The sequence below is a fragment of the Dermacentor andersoni genome, unplaced genomic scaffold, assembly GCF_023375885.2.
Source record: "Dermacentor andersoni unplaced genomic scaffold, qqDerAnde1_hic_scaffold ctg00000253.1, whole genome shotgun sequence".
Lineage (NCBI taxonomy): Eukaryota > Metazoa > Arthropoda > Arachnida > Ixodida > Ixodidae > Dermacentor > Dermacentor andersoni.
In genome coordinates this window covers 24,877-41,274 of record NW_027314946.1, presented here as the reverse complement: position 1 = coordinate 41,274, position 16,398 = coordinate 24,877, and the positions used below count along the sequence as shown (strand labels likewise).

Here is a 16,398-nt window from a genome sequence, read left to right as displayed (position 1 = left end):
AAAGCACCATTTGCATGCACATCTTGTGGTTTTGCAGAAAACTTCATCCGCGTCTACCAAAAGATGCATGTGCATGCTTAAAACGCGTTTTCGCACAAATCCGTGCGCGGGTGCTAAAAAGAGCAGCATCGGCATGCTTAGCACGTCGTTTGGTAGAAATCCACGTGCGCGTTCTGCAAAAAGCACCATTTGCATGCACATCTTGTGGTTTTGCAGAAAACTTCATCCGCGTCTACCAAAAGATGCATGTGCATGCTTAAAACGCGTTTTCGCACAAATGCGTGCGCGGGTGCTAAAAAGAGCAGCATCGGCATGCTTAGCACGTCGTTTGGTAGAAATCCACGTGCGCGTTCTGCAAAAAGCACCATTTGCATGCACATCTTGTGGTTTTGCAGAAAACTTCATCCGCGTCTACCAAAAGATGCATGTGCATGCTTAAAACGCGTTTTCGCACAAATGCGTGCGCGGGTGCTAAAAAGAGCAGCATCGGCATGCTTAGCACGTCGTTTGGTAGAAATCCACGTGCGCGTTCTGCCAAAAGCACCATTTGCATGCACATCTTGTGGTTTTGCAGAAAACTTCATCCGCGTCTACCAAAAGATGCATGTGCATGCTTAAAACGCGTTTTCGCTCAAATGCGTGTGCGGGTGCTAAAAGGAGCAGCATCGGCATGCTTAGCACGTCGTTTGGTAGAAATCCACGTGCGCGTTCTGCCAAAAGCACCATTTGCATGCACATCTTGTGGTTTTGCAGAAAACTTCATCCGCGTCTACCAAAAGATGCATGTGCATGCTTAAAACGCGTTTTCGCACAAATCCGTGCGCGGGTGCTAAAAAGAGCAGCATCGGCATGCTTAGCACGTCGTTTGGTAGAAATCCACGTGCGCGTTCTGCCAAAAGCACCATTTGCATGCACATCTTGTGGTTTTGCAGAAAACTTCATCCGCGTCTACCAAAAGATGCATGTGCATGCTTAAAACGCGTTTTCGCTCAAATGCGTGTGCGGGTGCTAAAAGGAGCAGCATCGGCATGCTTAGCACGTCGTTTGGTAGAAATCCACGTGCGCGTTCTGCCAAAAGCACCATTTGCATGCACATCTAGTGGTTTTGCAGAAAACTTCATCCGCGTCTACCAAAAGGTGCATGTGCATGCTTAAAACGCGTTTTCGCACAAATCCGTGCGCGGGTGCTAAAAAGAGCAGCATCGGCATGCTTAGCACGTCGTTTGGTAGTAGAAATCCACGTGCGCGTTCTGCAAAAAGCACCATTTGCATGCACATCTCGTGGTTTTGCAGAAAACTTCATCCGCGTCTACCTAAAGATGCATGTGCATGCTTAAAACGCGTTTTCGCACAAATCCGTGCGCGGGTGCTAAAAAGAGCAGCATCGGCATGCTTAGCGCGTCGTTTGGTAGAAATCCACGTGCGCGTTCTGCCAAAAGCACCATTTGCATGCACATCTTGTGGTTTTGCAGAAAACTTCAGCCGCGTCTACCAAAAGATGCATGTGCATGCTTAAAACGCGTTTTCGCACAAATGCGTGCGCGGGTGCTAAAAAGAGCAGCATCGGCATGCTTAGCACGTCGTTTGGTAGAAATCCACGTGCGCGTTCTGCCAAAAGCACCATTTGCATGCACATCTTGTGGTTTTGCAGAAAACTTCATCCGCGTCTACCAAAAGATGCATGTGCATGCTTAAAACGCGTTTTCGCTCAAATGCGTGTGCGGGTGCTAAAAGGAGCAGCATCGGCATGCTTAGCACGTCGTTTGGTAGAAATCCACGTGCGCGTTCTGCCAAAAGCACCATTTGCATGCACATCTTGTGGTTTTGCAGAAAACTTCATCCGCGTCTACCAAAAGATGCATGTGCATGCTTTAAACGCGTTTTCGCACAAATCCGTGCGCGGGTGCTAAAAAGAGCAGCATCGGCATGCTCAGCACGTCGTTTGGTAGAAATCCACGTGCGCGTTCTGCCAAAAGCACCATTTGCAAGCACATCTTGTGGTTTTGCAGAAAACTTCATCCGCGTCTACCAAAAGATGCATGTGCATGCTTAAAACGCGTTTTCGCACAAATGCGTGCGCGGGTGCTAAAAAGAGCAGCATCGGCATGCTTAGCACGTCGTTTGGTAGAAATCCCCGTGCGCGTTCTGCCAAAAGCACCATTTGCATGCACATCTTGTGGTTTTGCAGAAAACTTCATCCGCGTCTACCTAAAGATGCATGTCCATACTTAAAACGCGTTTTCGCACAAATCCGTGCGCGGGTGCTAAAAAGAGCAGCATCGGCATGCTTAGCACGTCGTTTGGTAGAAATCCACGTGCGCGTTCTGCCAAAAGCACCATTTGCATGCACATCTTGTGGTTTTGCAGAAAACTTCATCCGCGTCTACCAAAAGATGCATGTGCATGCTTAAAACGCGTTTTCGCACAAATCCGTGCGCGGGTGCTAAAAAGAGCAGCATCGGCATGCTTAGCACGTCGTTTGGTAGAAATCCACGTGCGCGTTCTGCAAAAAGCACCATTTGCATGCACATCTTGTGATCTGTCTCGCGTGTGTATCCGCGTCTACCAAAAGATGCATGTGCATGCTTAAAACGCGTTCTCGCACAAATCCGTGCGCGGGTGGTAAAAAGAGCAGCATCGGCATGCTTAGCACGTCGTTTGGTAGAAATCCACGTGCGCGTTCTGCCAAAAGCACCATTTGCATGCACATCTTGTGGTTTTGCAGAAAACTTCATCCGCGTCTACCAAAAGATGCATGTGCATGCTTAAAACGCGTTTTCGCACAAATGCGTGCGCGGGTGCTAAAAAGAGCAGCATCGGCATGCTTAGCACGTCGTTTGGTAGAAATCCACGTGCGCGTTCTGCCAAAAGCACCATTTGCATGCACATCTTGTGGTTTTGCAGAAAACTTCATCCGCGTCTACCAAATGATGCATGTGCATGCTTAAAACGCGTTTTCGCACAAATCCGTGCGCGGGTGCTAAAAAGAGCAGCATCGGCATGCTTAGCACGTCGTCTGGTAGAAATCCACGTGCGCGTTCTGCCAAAAGCACCATTTGCATGCACATCTTGTGGTTTTGCAGAAAACTTCATCCGCGTCTACCAAAAGATGCATGTGCATGCTTAAAACGCGTTTTCGCACAAATCCGTGCGCGGGTGCTAAAAAGAGCAGCATCGGCATGCTTAGCACGTCGTTTGGTAGAAATCCACGTGCGCGTTCTGCAAAAAGCACCATTTGCATGCACATCTTGTGGTTTTGCAGAAAACTTCATCCGCGTCTACCAAAATATGCATGTGCATGCTTAAAACGCGTTTTCGCACAAATGCGTGCGCGGGTGCTAAAAAGAGCAGCATCGGCATGCTTAGCACGTCGTTTGGTAGAAATTCACGTGCGCGTTCTGCCAAAAGCACCATTTGCATGCACATCTTGTGGTTTTGCAGAAAACGTCATCCGCGTCTACCAAAAGATGCATCCCTATTGGAAAATCCTATTTAAATTCAAACTGGGTTATACAGGTTTAAACTGGTTTTAACAGGGACCTGTTTAGCAACAAACAGGTATAAACAGGACCAGTTTACACACGAACAGGTTTGAACGGGGTCCCGTTTGGCATGCAAACAGGTATAAACTGGACCAGTTTACACACGAACAGGTCTGGATGGGGTCCCGTTTGGCATGCAAACAGGTATAAACTGGACCAGTTCACACATGAACAGGGCTGAGCGGGGTCCCGTTTGGCATGCAAGCAGGTATAGGCACGACCAGTTCAAGCAGAAATGGGTCTTAACAGGGGCCCTGTTTGCAACTAAACTGGCTTATACTGGACACAGTAGCACCATATAGGGTCGCCTGTTTGGCACAAAAGCTGGTTTATTCTGGAGCTTTGTGGCAACCATACTGGATGGTATCATGCATACGAGTTTAATGCTTGAATAGAACTGGGGAGGAACTTTTTATTGTTCGACATCCTGACAATTTAGCCCCTAGTGCTAAATTGGGGCCATTATCAAGCTCTACAGAAATTGCGTGACCACCTCGGAACATTCACAGACCAAACTGCGATATGCTAGCTGCGAATTTCAAACCGATTCCCGGTCCTGCCCAGTTGAAAAAGACACAGGAATTCCTGCTGCAACTACAGCAATTTCTGTTGTACGACAGAAGTTCCTAACGTTTCTGAAGTTGCGACAGACATTTCTGACGTTACGACAGCGATTCTGACGTCGCAACAGAAACATTCGGTCGCGACGGCCAAGAGTTCTGAAGTCGCAACAGAAGCACTTTCCGTCGCGGCCCTTTAAAATGTCAGCTTCGCATCGGTGGTGTACACTGTACTTTTTTTCTTGCGCGGTATTCAATCGTGCTTCTTTGGAGCCGGCAGTACTGATAGCACCGACGCCGGCATTAAAGTCGACGTTGCCAATTGTTATAATTGTGCCGTGACGACGCGGCACCAGCAACGCCCTACCGGCCTCCTCAAAATCGGCCGCTGATCAAAATCATACCATCTGCGGGAATGGCTGCGTATCCGCTTTGTTTTATTTGGTAAGATGGGGCACACAGGCCTGTGGACTTACATGTGCGGTTACACTGACACATTAGTTAATTTCCCAGAAATATTGCACAAGCATATGCGAAGCGGGAAAGAAGTTTTGGATTGTTCCACAAAGTTGCGTGAAAAGCTGTCTCGCTCGGGTCTCATTAATCTGGTACAGCGCTGCCGTGAGAAGCCAGTATTCTGTCGAGATGAAGACTCACCCACGAGTGTTTATGTAGCTATATTGTATTGAACACACGAATTATATGCGAGCTCAAAAGTGTAAAGAGCAAGAGACAACTGTCGAAATTAGCAGTAACAACCCTCAGTGTCCCCGGTCACCGTTGTCTGTTTCTGAATTTCGTATGAAATATGGATATCGTTACAGCAAAATCGATGGTCTAGCACTCCACGATGTACCTGTCGATGGTAACAACACTTTTGCTCATCTAGAGATGCGGCAGTTGACGCGGTGAAGTGAAAGCGCATCGTGGCTTTTAAAATGCAAATGTAAACAGCAACCCAGACAGCAATTTACACTCTTGACATAGCTTCAACATACGCCAGCAGTGATGTTCGGCTTGGTGCAGTGGTAAGATGCTTGTCTCGGAACCGTCAGGTCCAAAGTTCGAATCCTAGGCAAAAGGCATTTTTTTTTCTACTTTTATTTTTTATTTTATTTCGTATTAATAATTTTACATAACCTTAAAATGACCTCTGTCAATTTTTAATCAAATATTGATCAGGAACTACAGAATTTTCGACTACAGGGCGTCACACTACAGAGAACAGAACGACAGTCACAACGTCCCAAAATACGACAGACTGAAAATTTGCTGTTGTGTTTTTCAAGTGGGTGAGACGTCTATACGGCGTATACGCAGATTGCTGTCCTCTCTATTAAAAGCAACGTTGCTGAAACACGTCGTACAAGACGCTGTACGACTCGCATAACATCGAAATACAACGCCGTCACCATCCATGAGATCACCGAAAGCACGGTCGCTTTCGGTGGCGGCCTACAGATGGCAGCACAGGTAGCGCCGGTAAAGTTACAGGTGATATTATTTTGCCGTCCTCAGTTGTCGCCACATGTGAGTGCTTGCTGCATTGACGCCGTCCGATGTAGTTGTTTAATCGTGTGTACGCTGTGCCGAGAGAAATTGTGGTGCATTTTGTATGCATTGAGAATCACAAAACCCCTGGGACCGCGTAATGTAGCCCGCAGTATCCTTCGTGTGGTGCGCCGATGTCGAAGATATGACCCTTCGCGCTTCCTTTGTTCCGGGCTCATGAACAGGATCTCCTCCTCTGGCACTGTCGCATCGTATCGCGCTGTACGGAAGAATTTGGTGAAAGTTGTGCTCTTACGTCCTGTAGTTGATCCGCAATTCAACAGTGTGTGCGCCGGAAGGACCGTTGGTGCAGTCGATGCCGCGGCACCTGTGACGCTAAAAGGAGCGTTTTCCGAGTACGCCTAGAAAGGTAAGTCCGGCGCTTGCGCGCATTCTTCCTATCTATGGTTCGTGAAGTGTGGGTTGTTGTACGTATCGCAAGATCCGTACAACAACCGGATCCGGATTTGTAAAGCAGCAAGAATTATAAATGTGCTTTTCAAATGGTTGTTCTTCATGTCGCAGTGCACATTTAGCAAAAAGTTCCATGGAAATTGCCCTAAAACGTATTCATGTTACCAACAACTCTATCTGTGGTTTATTTACTTTCACCTATGAAGCACGCTAGCGCGGGTGGTTCTTTGATCTAAATGGGCACAAAAATTCAAGCAAAGAAAGTTACTGTTTGTGTACATAATTTTTCATTAAGAAATGGTATAGTCATTTCTAGAAGTAGTACGTCGATGTGTCGTCGTCACAGCTAACAGCTGCGCGAGATAGCACCCGGTTTCTTCGTCGACGCATGGCCAGATTTTTAGCTTGTATGGAAATTCTTCTGTTTATAGTGTGTCGTCAGATGACGTGTATTAGTGTCCTGTGTGTTTTCGTGTACTTGTAAAGGATTCCGATCTAGCAGGGAAGCCGAAATTACGTAAGCAATGTTTCTTTTTAATCGAAAAATCTTTCTCTTTTCTGTATTGTCTCTCCAGAAATGAGGTGGTCTGTTGTAATTTTAAGCGCATCGTCCTTTGGGAGCAGTGCTTTGTTGCGCCGCATAGACAAGTTAGGTTTTGGAACGCTTTTCATGTCCTAAGGAATTTTTTGATAGTACAATTCACATTTCACGTTATACAGCTGTACGTTTGTGTGAACCTTTTCATAGTAGATTCATGTTCTCTACAGTTCGATTTACGTGTTATTTAACCGCCTGTGATGTTACAATCAGATATTTGCACAACCAGTTGCAGCTTCATGTAACTGGTTGTATGAGACTTTTTTCAAAATATGACGTGATCTTTTTATATCACAAGTTTGCGGTTTCAGCAGGGATTACAATAAATAAGTATTTATTATTGTTTAGGGATGGCAAGATTTTGTGAACCAGAGGCACCTCCACATATGCACCTGCGGCACTTCTGCAGCCTCAACAGCACGGAAAAGTACCTGATGTGCATGCTGTGACAAGGTGTGTGCAAAGCAGTTGCTGCCACTTACAAGAGCTGCAGATTTTGTTGGTATCATCCATGTTTGGAAACTCCTGAATTTTTCGTGGGTTTACAAATGTGGGCTCATTTTACAATTTTATTAATGTCATTTTAGAAAGACAATGAAGTTGTGTTGGTTAAGATGTTTTAAAGCTGTTGAGAGATTGACGGTATGACATTGTTAAAATGCATGTAAAAAATTAATTATAATGGTACTTGTACTGCTTTATTATTAGCGATGCAATATCTCTAACGAGAACATCAGAGGGGCACGTGCTTTTAGGAAGTTTAGTCAGATAAATTCCTGAAGCAGCGTAAAGCTCTGTAATCTAAAAAAAATGTTGTCAGTTACTGGTTTCAAGTTCGCTGCTGCTTTTCGTGCTGCACGACAAGTTAAATAATGGTTGATAATGTGTGTGTGACGTAATAGTTCTGCGCAAACACACGAGGTGGAGAGAAGTAATTAATAAAGGGAAAATCAGACATCCACCCGCTCGTACCATTTGCAACAAAGGAAACCTGTATGTGTTCCTCAAAAGGAAAGCCGCACAGTTGAAGAAAAATTCGTCCTGGTCCGGGACTCGAACCCGGGACTACCGCCTTTCCGAGGCAGCCACTCTACCATCTGAGATAACCAGCTGGCTAGCACATGGCAGGGCGAAGTCGAATTACTTGACAACGCGAAGCAAAAGCAAGGGTTTGACATAATATTTTTTTCTCCTTTATTAATTACTTCTCTACACCTTGCGCATTTCCGCAGAACTATTACGTCAGACCCTTGCCTTTGCTTCATGTTGTCGACAAATTCGACTTGGCCCGGCCATCTGCTAGCCGCCTGGTTATCTTAGATGGTAAAGCGGCTGTCCCGGAAAGGCGGTGGTCCCATGTTTGAGTCCCAGACCTGGACGGTTTCTTTTTTTCAATTGTGAGGCTTTCCTTTCGAGGAATCCGTACGGGTTTCTTTTGTAGCAATTGCTACGAGCGGGTAGATGTGCGATTTTCCCTTTATTAATAATGTGTGTGTGTATGCAACAATGGGGGTGCTGAGAGCAAGCTTTAAAATAATGTGTGCTATGTCCCCAACAAAGAATTTAGTGTCTGCAGCATTTTTACAAAATATTATGCTCACAGGTTGGCAGGTATGACATAATGTACAACAATAATGTACAACACTTTTGCTGTAGATGCATTTTCATAACGTCCATTTTCTGTCTACTTGAATCGTATATTTAGAATTTGGCCCACCTTCAGTTTGATCAAGTTACATAGGTAGCCCCCTCTGAATTAAATATAATTAGGAGCTATTGTAGATATGCATGATATACCTACTCACTGTATTGTGACAGATATTTTTAGGGACTGTGTTGTGAGGCATGCTTTACCTGTATGTCTTGCTGCAGCTTGCCCGACAAAAGCATAAATGCTTTGCCCACCTCTATTATTATGCTTTCATGTAGACTTCTAACATCTGTGCCCACATAGACTCCTTGTTCTTAATTACATTTTTCTAAGTATTCACTGTTGTGCATTACATTATTGTGTTACATTACTGTGCATTACATGTTTTTCTTTGTTTTATTTTGGAGGGGGTATTCATTTCTATAATAGTACAGAGAATAGGAGTTCAAAACAAAAAGCCACGAAAGGTGGCTTAAAAGTGTATGAAGCTTGGAATTCTACATTCCATCCCCTAAAGCGCTACCAGTAGTAAAAGATTCCTAATTGTCTTTTTTAGAAGCTAACTGCCAGATACATAGTCCCATTAGGAGAGTATGTTATTTTTTCTTCTTTGGTCTGACTTGTTTTGTTGAATGTTCTCCTTGTTCAGAATTTGTTTTCTTGCCACCTCATGCAATACTCCAACTGGAGCCTATGAGCTATGTGTATAATAAATAAGTAAATTCCTAAAGCATGCAACAAACCATGCAGCATAGCATTTAAATGTTGCCAGTTTATAATGCTTCTCGAGTGCAGCGCATCATGGAGCTTGAGGCTGATCTCTTCAGATGTAAAACAAATTGCAGGGTATGAAAATGTGGTCCTACAAACTGCTGGTTACGCATGTCAGTCAGCCTGTTGCAGTGGTCACAAGTGAGAATGTAACCAGAAGCTGGGCGTGCTCGGCCATTTTGCATGTGGCTCAGGATAAAGCTTCACCTCTGCCATTGCTTCTCTTATAATAATGGCCTCCGAGTATACATGCCGAGTTATGCTTCTGGGGACACCTATTAGTTAACCTTATCAGGTAATACCATTAGCCTTATGGGTGCTATAATGTTGCAGTGCCTGCAGGATGGCCAGCATTACAACACATTAAAATTATTGTACAAGTCATGCAATGGTATCGGGATTGGCCCACCAAGTGACAACCTTTAATTACACTATACCTGGGATCAGCTCACTCAGTCAGGGAGACATCCATGCATAAGGGGAGGGGTATGGCAAATAGAGGGCGTTCGATTAATCTTTCTCACATAGATAGCTGATACATATAATCTTTCTTAAACTGGATGCTTTGTTGCTCAAAGTGAAGTTACTTATGGGCATAATGTCAGCATTTCGATCCTATTTATGCTTAACGAAAGTTGCTTTGTTCAGTGTCACTTTTTATATTGTTTCGCTTGTGATTCTAAGCTCATTTGTTTTATAGCTGCTGTAGGTATGGCTGGACCTGGAGAAGAAGTGTAAGCAGACCATGCTATGTTGCTGATCTGCGCTGATCTCCACATCCATGTTGGTCCCGCGACAGTTGGGCACCATTGTGCCTTGCTTCATTGACAAGGTGATATAATATGGTGAGCTTGTACTTCAATATCGGTATTGAAAATTATGTTAAGGAAAAAAGACAAGGATTGGTCTTTATGATAGATACACTCATGTTCTTTCTTTAAGGTGTTCTTTTGACACTGTTCTGCATGGACAAATTTTTAGAGAATTATAACAGTCCTTTATTGCAAAGTGCCATGGCGCTAGTTTATGCGTTAAACTAGCACTCGTTCACCAAAAAAAGCCTTATTTAGCACACAATTCACAAGGAAAGAAAGGAGGCAACAGGACAGAGTGCTACTAACAGTTCAGTATTATTGCTCGCACAGTGATATTGTGCAAAAGGTGAAAGGGGGAGAATAGATCTGAATACATGCTGTTCGCACAGAAACATGGTGAGCGTGACACTTGTTTTACAATGATAAGAAGCAGTCTCACTGTCTAGTAATTCTCTGCATGGGGAGCTAGCGCTAGGTTCCTCGTCATACATATAAGAAAAGCCTCAGATATCTCTCCAGCGCTTTTGTCTTTATATTTTGTCACGATCAAGCAGCTTTCAAACATAGGTGCATGTGCGCCGAGAGCAGTGCACTACCACTGCTAACTGACCCATGCATCAAGTTTGCTTGGTCACGCTGCCAGTCATTTATACATTGGCCGGTTTATCCGATGTAGCCTCTACTGCACGAAATGGTATATGATAGACACTGCACCTGTGTACTGTACGTGCTTTGTTACATGATTTTTTTTCAGAGGTAGTGATGCAGGCCTTTTCATTATTTACATGCCTACACAACAAACCAAGCCAGCATGAGGCAACTGTTCTCGGCACGAAACAAACTTGATTCGTTAGTTTTCGTTCATTGGTGCGATCACACTAAGGCAGACAAGCTTGTAGGCTGTGCTTCTGCAATTTGTACAGCACACCGACAGCACTGGTGTGGGCCTCATCTGTGGGCTGACTTATGGCACCTTCTACAGCGCAGACCACTTGTGTTGGGCGAGGCACCAATGTTGACGTTTGTTCCCTTGTGCAAAACAGCAGTCCTAGGTTTTGAGTAGTTGTAGGAAGACAAGGTAAACACAACTTCCATGGCTTGAGTGGGCTCATTTCTCTTGGGGCATCTAGCTTTTTTTCTTGCAACTGTGCAGAGGTTCTTCCCTAGAGTCTGTGTGAAAATGAGTTGTGCATTCGGGAACTCCTGAACAATGATCTGCTATAGTTAGGGCTTTGCGAAAATGCACTGTCTACCAATTGGTAGAAGGTGCATTATTCAGCCACTGATTTCCTGTTGGCATGCTTGCACTCGTGCTGTCAGTAATTTCTTGGCTTGCCGAATTATCTTGAGGCCCCACGCTGATGATGCTACCGATGTCGTCATGTGCAGACTTTTCAGGATGAGGTTTTTTGCTTTGCAAATGTTGTTGAAAGGTAGGTGGTGCTTACAGGTAGCTATTCTAGATATTAGTGGAATGAATTGGCCCATCTTGCTTCATCAAACATCGTCACGCCGACATCAGTTGCACAAACAAAAAACCTGGCCTACTCGCAGCGTCGTGCACGAAGAAACAAACAAATCAGCTGCTGGATTGTCTTGACATGGCATACTAAGCTGAGACCGGAACTGCTGTAGCTACAAACCAGGCAGAGACGATGATGATGAGCAGGGATTCGCAGTAGCGCCACTTCGTGGGGCAGCAAGGAGGCTCCGTTCAAAACAAAAATGTCATTCAGCAAGTAGAACCATGCAACGGTCAGAGTCGGTGCATGGTGCTCTCGATCAAGTTGGCTCAAGGAGTGTCCGAAAAATCAGACGAGAGGTTGCAAGGCGACCGAACTTTCGGAAGTTGTTATACATTATGGTCCATGGGGAGAATGGCGGTGCCGTGAAGCAGACCGAGTAATCAAGTCCGAATTTTCGGAGTCCGGAAAATCAGTCGGCGACTGTACCTATACCTATGTGTCTATGTATACCTAGGTGCAACAGTGTTTGCTATGATCTGTGCAAGAATTGCTGTTGCCCGTAGATGCCCAACATGTCGGGTGTCAAGTTGTAAAATACCTTGCAAAAGTGATCTACGGAAAAATACCGCTTCTGCTATATTTCGCTTTTGCAAGAAATTTTGCGGCTGCTGGCACCTACCTTAAAAGGCTTTATATGGTCTTCGCATGGCCAGGGCCTTCTACTTTTGTGAGTTTGCTTATCTTGAAATTTACCCCGGTTTTTATAACTTCAAGTTGGCGGGATCCCTAGTCTCCTTTAACGTGTACCCAATAGACCTTACATAGGGGTTTTGGCATTTCCCTGCCATCTAAATGCAGCCATTGTGGCCGGGATTCAATCCCACGCCCTCTGCCTGAGCAGCGCAATGTCAAAGCCAGTACACTACGGTATTTTGCTGGCAGAAGGGTTTAGTTTCTGAATAATTTATTATCTCAACCTGTCGGTGTTGTTTTTAAAGGTATTTCATGTTTGTATTCTGTTGCTTCAATACTAGTAATTATTGCTAATCAAACGATCTTTTTCCTATAACACTTGCTTCAATCGCCTGCTAATTATGACAGCTTATTCTCCCACAGTACTCCATGTTCCCTTGAAACATAGGCATTGCATGAAACCACATATTTTTCAATAAGATTTATTCATTATCTCCTATGACCGGAATGCTGAACCTTTCTTATCTGTGGGAACATAGACGAATTTGCCTATGTGCCAACCTGTTGCATGAGTCAAGATAAATTATTGGCTTTACTTTTTCAGGTGCCCTGCTCGCTCTCACCCAAGCAACCCACTCCAGCGGTCTTCTCTCGGCAGACTGGATGCATCGAAATACCGTTAGAAGGTCCAATAAACAGTGCTTGGGACATTTATGACATGCTTTTTTTTAAGCCGGATGACTTCAGGCTTAATGAAAGCTCAAGTTGGTGTACAGAAATACCTACGTAAAGTATACTTGTCTTTTTCACTTACAAGTACATGCCAATACTTTGCCTGACATTTTTCACCCCAAAATTACGCTTTACTGTGGATTTGTGAACAAACCATTACAACAAAAAGCACTGCATTAAAACGAGTACAAGTAATCGAACTAATACTAAATGTGCAAGAATTACATTTGCATACTAGTAGTAAATATGAAAATGAGGTACAGTCTTCTTCAGGGTGCATTTTCTTGTAGGTCATACATAGAGAACGTACTCGTGGGTCATACAAAACTTGTTCATGATGTATCACATCAGTGTTGGTAGTGCTAATCAATTTATGCCGAAAATTGTGTTTATCTTCGTATCAAGCAATGTACCAGGCAAACCTACATGTGAAAGTGGCATTCTTGTTGCAAACATAATGCAGATCTACTTCTCTTCAATGCTGATCGCAAATACACAAATGTACAAAATAGGTTTAAGAGTAAATTATATTAAGCAACATCAATCCATTCTGAAAGGACCAGGTATGAATGCAGCAAAATATAGGTCTGAACAGGGGCAAACGGGTCTGGGTTAGATAGGACGGGATTAAACGGGTCAGGATTAAACAGGATTTAAACGGGTCAGGATCAAACAGGATTTAAACAGGTCAGGTTTAAACAGGATTTAAACGGGTCAGGTTTAAACAGGAATAAACAGGATTTAAACAGGTCAGGACTGAACAGGATCAAACGGGGTCCCGTTCCATAACCCTATTTGATGAAACCCGTTTGAAAACAAATAGGATTTTCTAGTAGGGTGTGCATGCTTAAAACGCGTTTTCGCTCAAATGCGTGTGCGGGTGCTAAAAGGAGCAGCATCGGCATGCTTAGCACGTCGTTTGGTAGAAATCCACGTGCGCGTTCTGCCAAAAGCACCATTTGCATGCACATCTTGTGGTTTTGCAGAAAACTTCATCCGCGTCTACCAAAAGATGCATGTGCATGCTTAAAACGCGTTTTCGCACAAATCCGTGCGCGGGTGCTAAAAAGAGCAGCATCGGCATGCTTAGCACGTCGTTTGGTAGAAATCCACGTGCGCGTTCTGCCAAAAGCACCATTTGCATGCACATCTTGTGGTTTTGCAGAAAACTTCATCCGCGTCTACCAAAAGATGCATGTGCATGCTTAAAACGCGTTTTCGCTCAAATGCGTGTGCGGGTGCTAAAAGGAGCAGCATCGGCATGCTTAGCACGTCGTTTGGTAGAAATCCACGTGCGCGTTCTGCCAAAAGCACCATTTGCATGCACATCTTGTGGTTTTGCAGAAAACTTCATCCGCGTCTACCAAAAGGTGCATGTGCATGCTTAAAACGCGTTTTCGCACAAATCCGTGCGCGGGTGCTAAAAAGAGCAGCATCGGCATGCTTAGCACGTCGTTTGGTAGAAATCCACGTGCGCGTTCTGCAAAAAGCACCATTTGCATGCACATCTCGTGGTTTTGCAGAAAACTTCATCCGCGTCTACCTAAAGATGCATGTGCATGCTTAAAACGCGTTTTCGCACAAATCCGTGCGCGGGTGCTAAAAAGAGCAGCATCGGCATGCTTAGCGCGTCGTTTGGTAGAAATCCACGTGCGCGTTCTGCCAAAAGCACCATTTGCATGCACATCTTGTGGTTTTGCAGAAAACTTCATCCGCGTCTACCAAAAGATGCATGTGCATGCTTAAAACGCGTTTTCGCACAAATCCGTGCGCGGGTGCTAAAAAGAGCAGCATCGGCATGCTTAGCACGTCGTTTGGTAGAAATCCACGTGCGCGTTCTGCAAAAAGCACCATTTGCATGCACATCTTGTGGTTTTGCAGAAAACTTCATCCGCGTCTACCAAAAGATGCATGTGCATGCTTAAAACGCGTTTTCGCACAAATGCGTGCGCGGGTGCTAAAAAGAGCAGCATCGGCATGCTTAGCACGTCGTTTGGTAGAAATCCACGTGCGCGTTCTGCAAAAAGCACCATTTGCATGCACATCTTGTGGTTTTGCAGAAAACTTCATCCGCGTCTACCAAAAGATGCATGTGCATGCTTAAAACGCGTTTTCGCACAAATGCGTGCGCGGGTGCAAAAAGAGCAGCATCGGCATGCTTAGCACGTCGTTTGGTAGAAATCCACGTGCGCGTTCTGCCAAAAGCACCATTTGCATGCACATCTTGTGGTTTTGCAGAAAACTTCATCCGCGTCTACCAAAAGATGCATGTGCATGCTTAAAACGCGTTTTCGCTCAAATGCGTGTGCGGGTGCTAAAAGGAGCAGCATCGGCATGCTTAGCACGTCGTTTGGTAGAAATCCACGTGCGCGTTCTGCCAAAAGCACCATTTGCATGCACATCTTGTGGTTTTGCAGAAAACTTCATCCGCGTCTACCAAAAGATGCATGTGCATGCTTAAAACGCGTTTTCGCACAAATCCGTGCGCGGGTGCTAAAAAGAGCAGCATCGGCATGCTTAGCACGTCGTTTGGTAGAAATCCACGTGCGCGTTCTGCAAAAAGCACCATTTGCATGCAAATCTTGTGGTTTTGCAGAAAACTTCATCCGCGTCTACCAAAAGATGCATGTGCATGCTTAAAACGCGTTTTCGCACAAATGCGTGCGCGGGTGCTAAAAAGAGCAGCATCGGCATGCTTAGCACGTCGTTTGGTAGAAATCCACGTGCGCGTTCTGCAAAAAGCACCATTTGCATGCACATCTTGTGGTTTTGCAGAAAACTTCATCCGCGTCTACCAAAAGATGCATGTGCATGCTTAAAACGCGTTTTCGCACAAATGCGTGCGCGGGTGCTAAAACGAGCAGCATCGGCATGCTTAGCACGTCGTTTGGTAGAAATCCACGTGCGCGTTCTGCCAAAAGCACCATTTGCATGCACATCTTGTGGTTTTGCAGAAAACTTCATCCGCGTCTACCAAAAGATGCATGTGCATGCTTAAAACGCGTTTTCGCTCAAATGCGTGTGCGGGTGCTAAAAGGAGCAGCATCGGCATGCTTAGCACGTCGTTTGGTAGAAATCCACGTGCGCGTTCTGCAAAAAGCACCATTTGCATGCACATCTTCTGGTTTTGCAGAAAACTTCATCCGCGTCTACCAAAAGGTGCATGTGCATGCTTAAAACGCGTTTTCGCACAAATCCGTGCGCGGGTGCTAAAAAGAGCAGCATCGGCATGCTTAGCACGTCGTTTGGTAGAAATCCACGTGCGCGTTCTGCAAAAAGCACCATTTGCATGCACATCTCGTGGTTTTGCAGAAAACTTCATCCGCGTCTACCTAAAGATGCATGTGCATGCTTAAAACGCGTTTTCGCACAAATCCGTGCGCGGGTGCTAAAAAGAGCAGCATCGGCATGCTTACCGCGTCGTTTGGTAGAAATCCACGTGCGCGTTCTGCCAAAAGCACCATTTGCATGCACATCTTGTGGTTTTGCAGAAAACTTCATCCGCGTCTACCAAAAGATGCATGTGCATGCTTAAAACGCGTTTTCGCACAAATCCGTGCGCGGGTGCTAAAAAGAGCAGCATCGGCATGCTTAGCACGTCGTTT

General features: G+C 45.0%; 1 long non-coding RNA gene across 1 annotated transcript; it reads left to right on the top strand.

The window, feature by feature from the left end:
• Positions 1-4,433: 4,433 nt before the first annotated feature.
• On the top strand, positions 4,434-12,775 carry LOC140214481 (uncharacterized). The gene is made up of 4 exons (XR_011891411.1): positions 4,434-6,023; positions 7,014-7,118; positions 9,788-9,932; positions 12,666-12,775. It is a non-coding gene; the product is annotated as an uncharacterized lncRNA (long non-coding RNA).
• Positions 12,776-16,398: the final 3,623 nt, after the last annotated feature.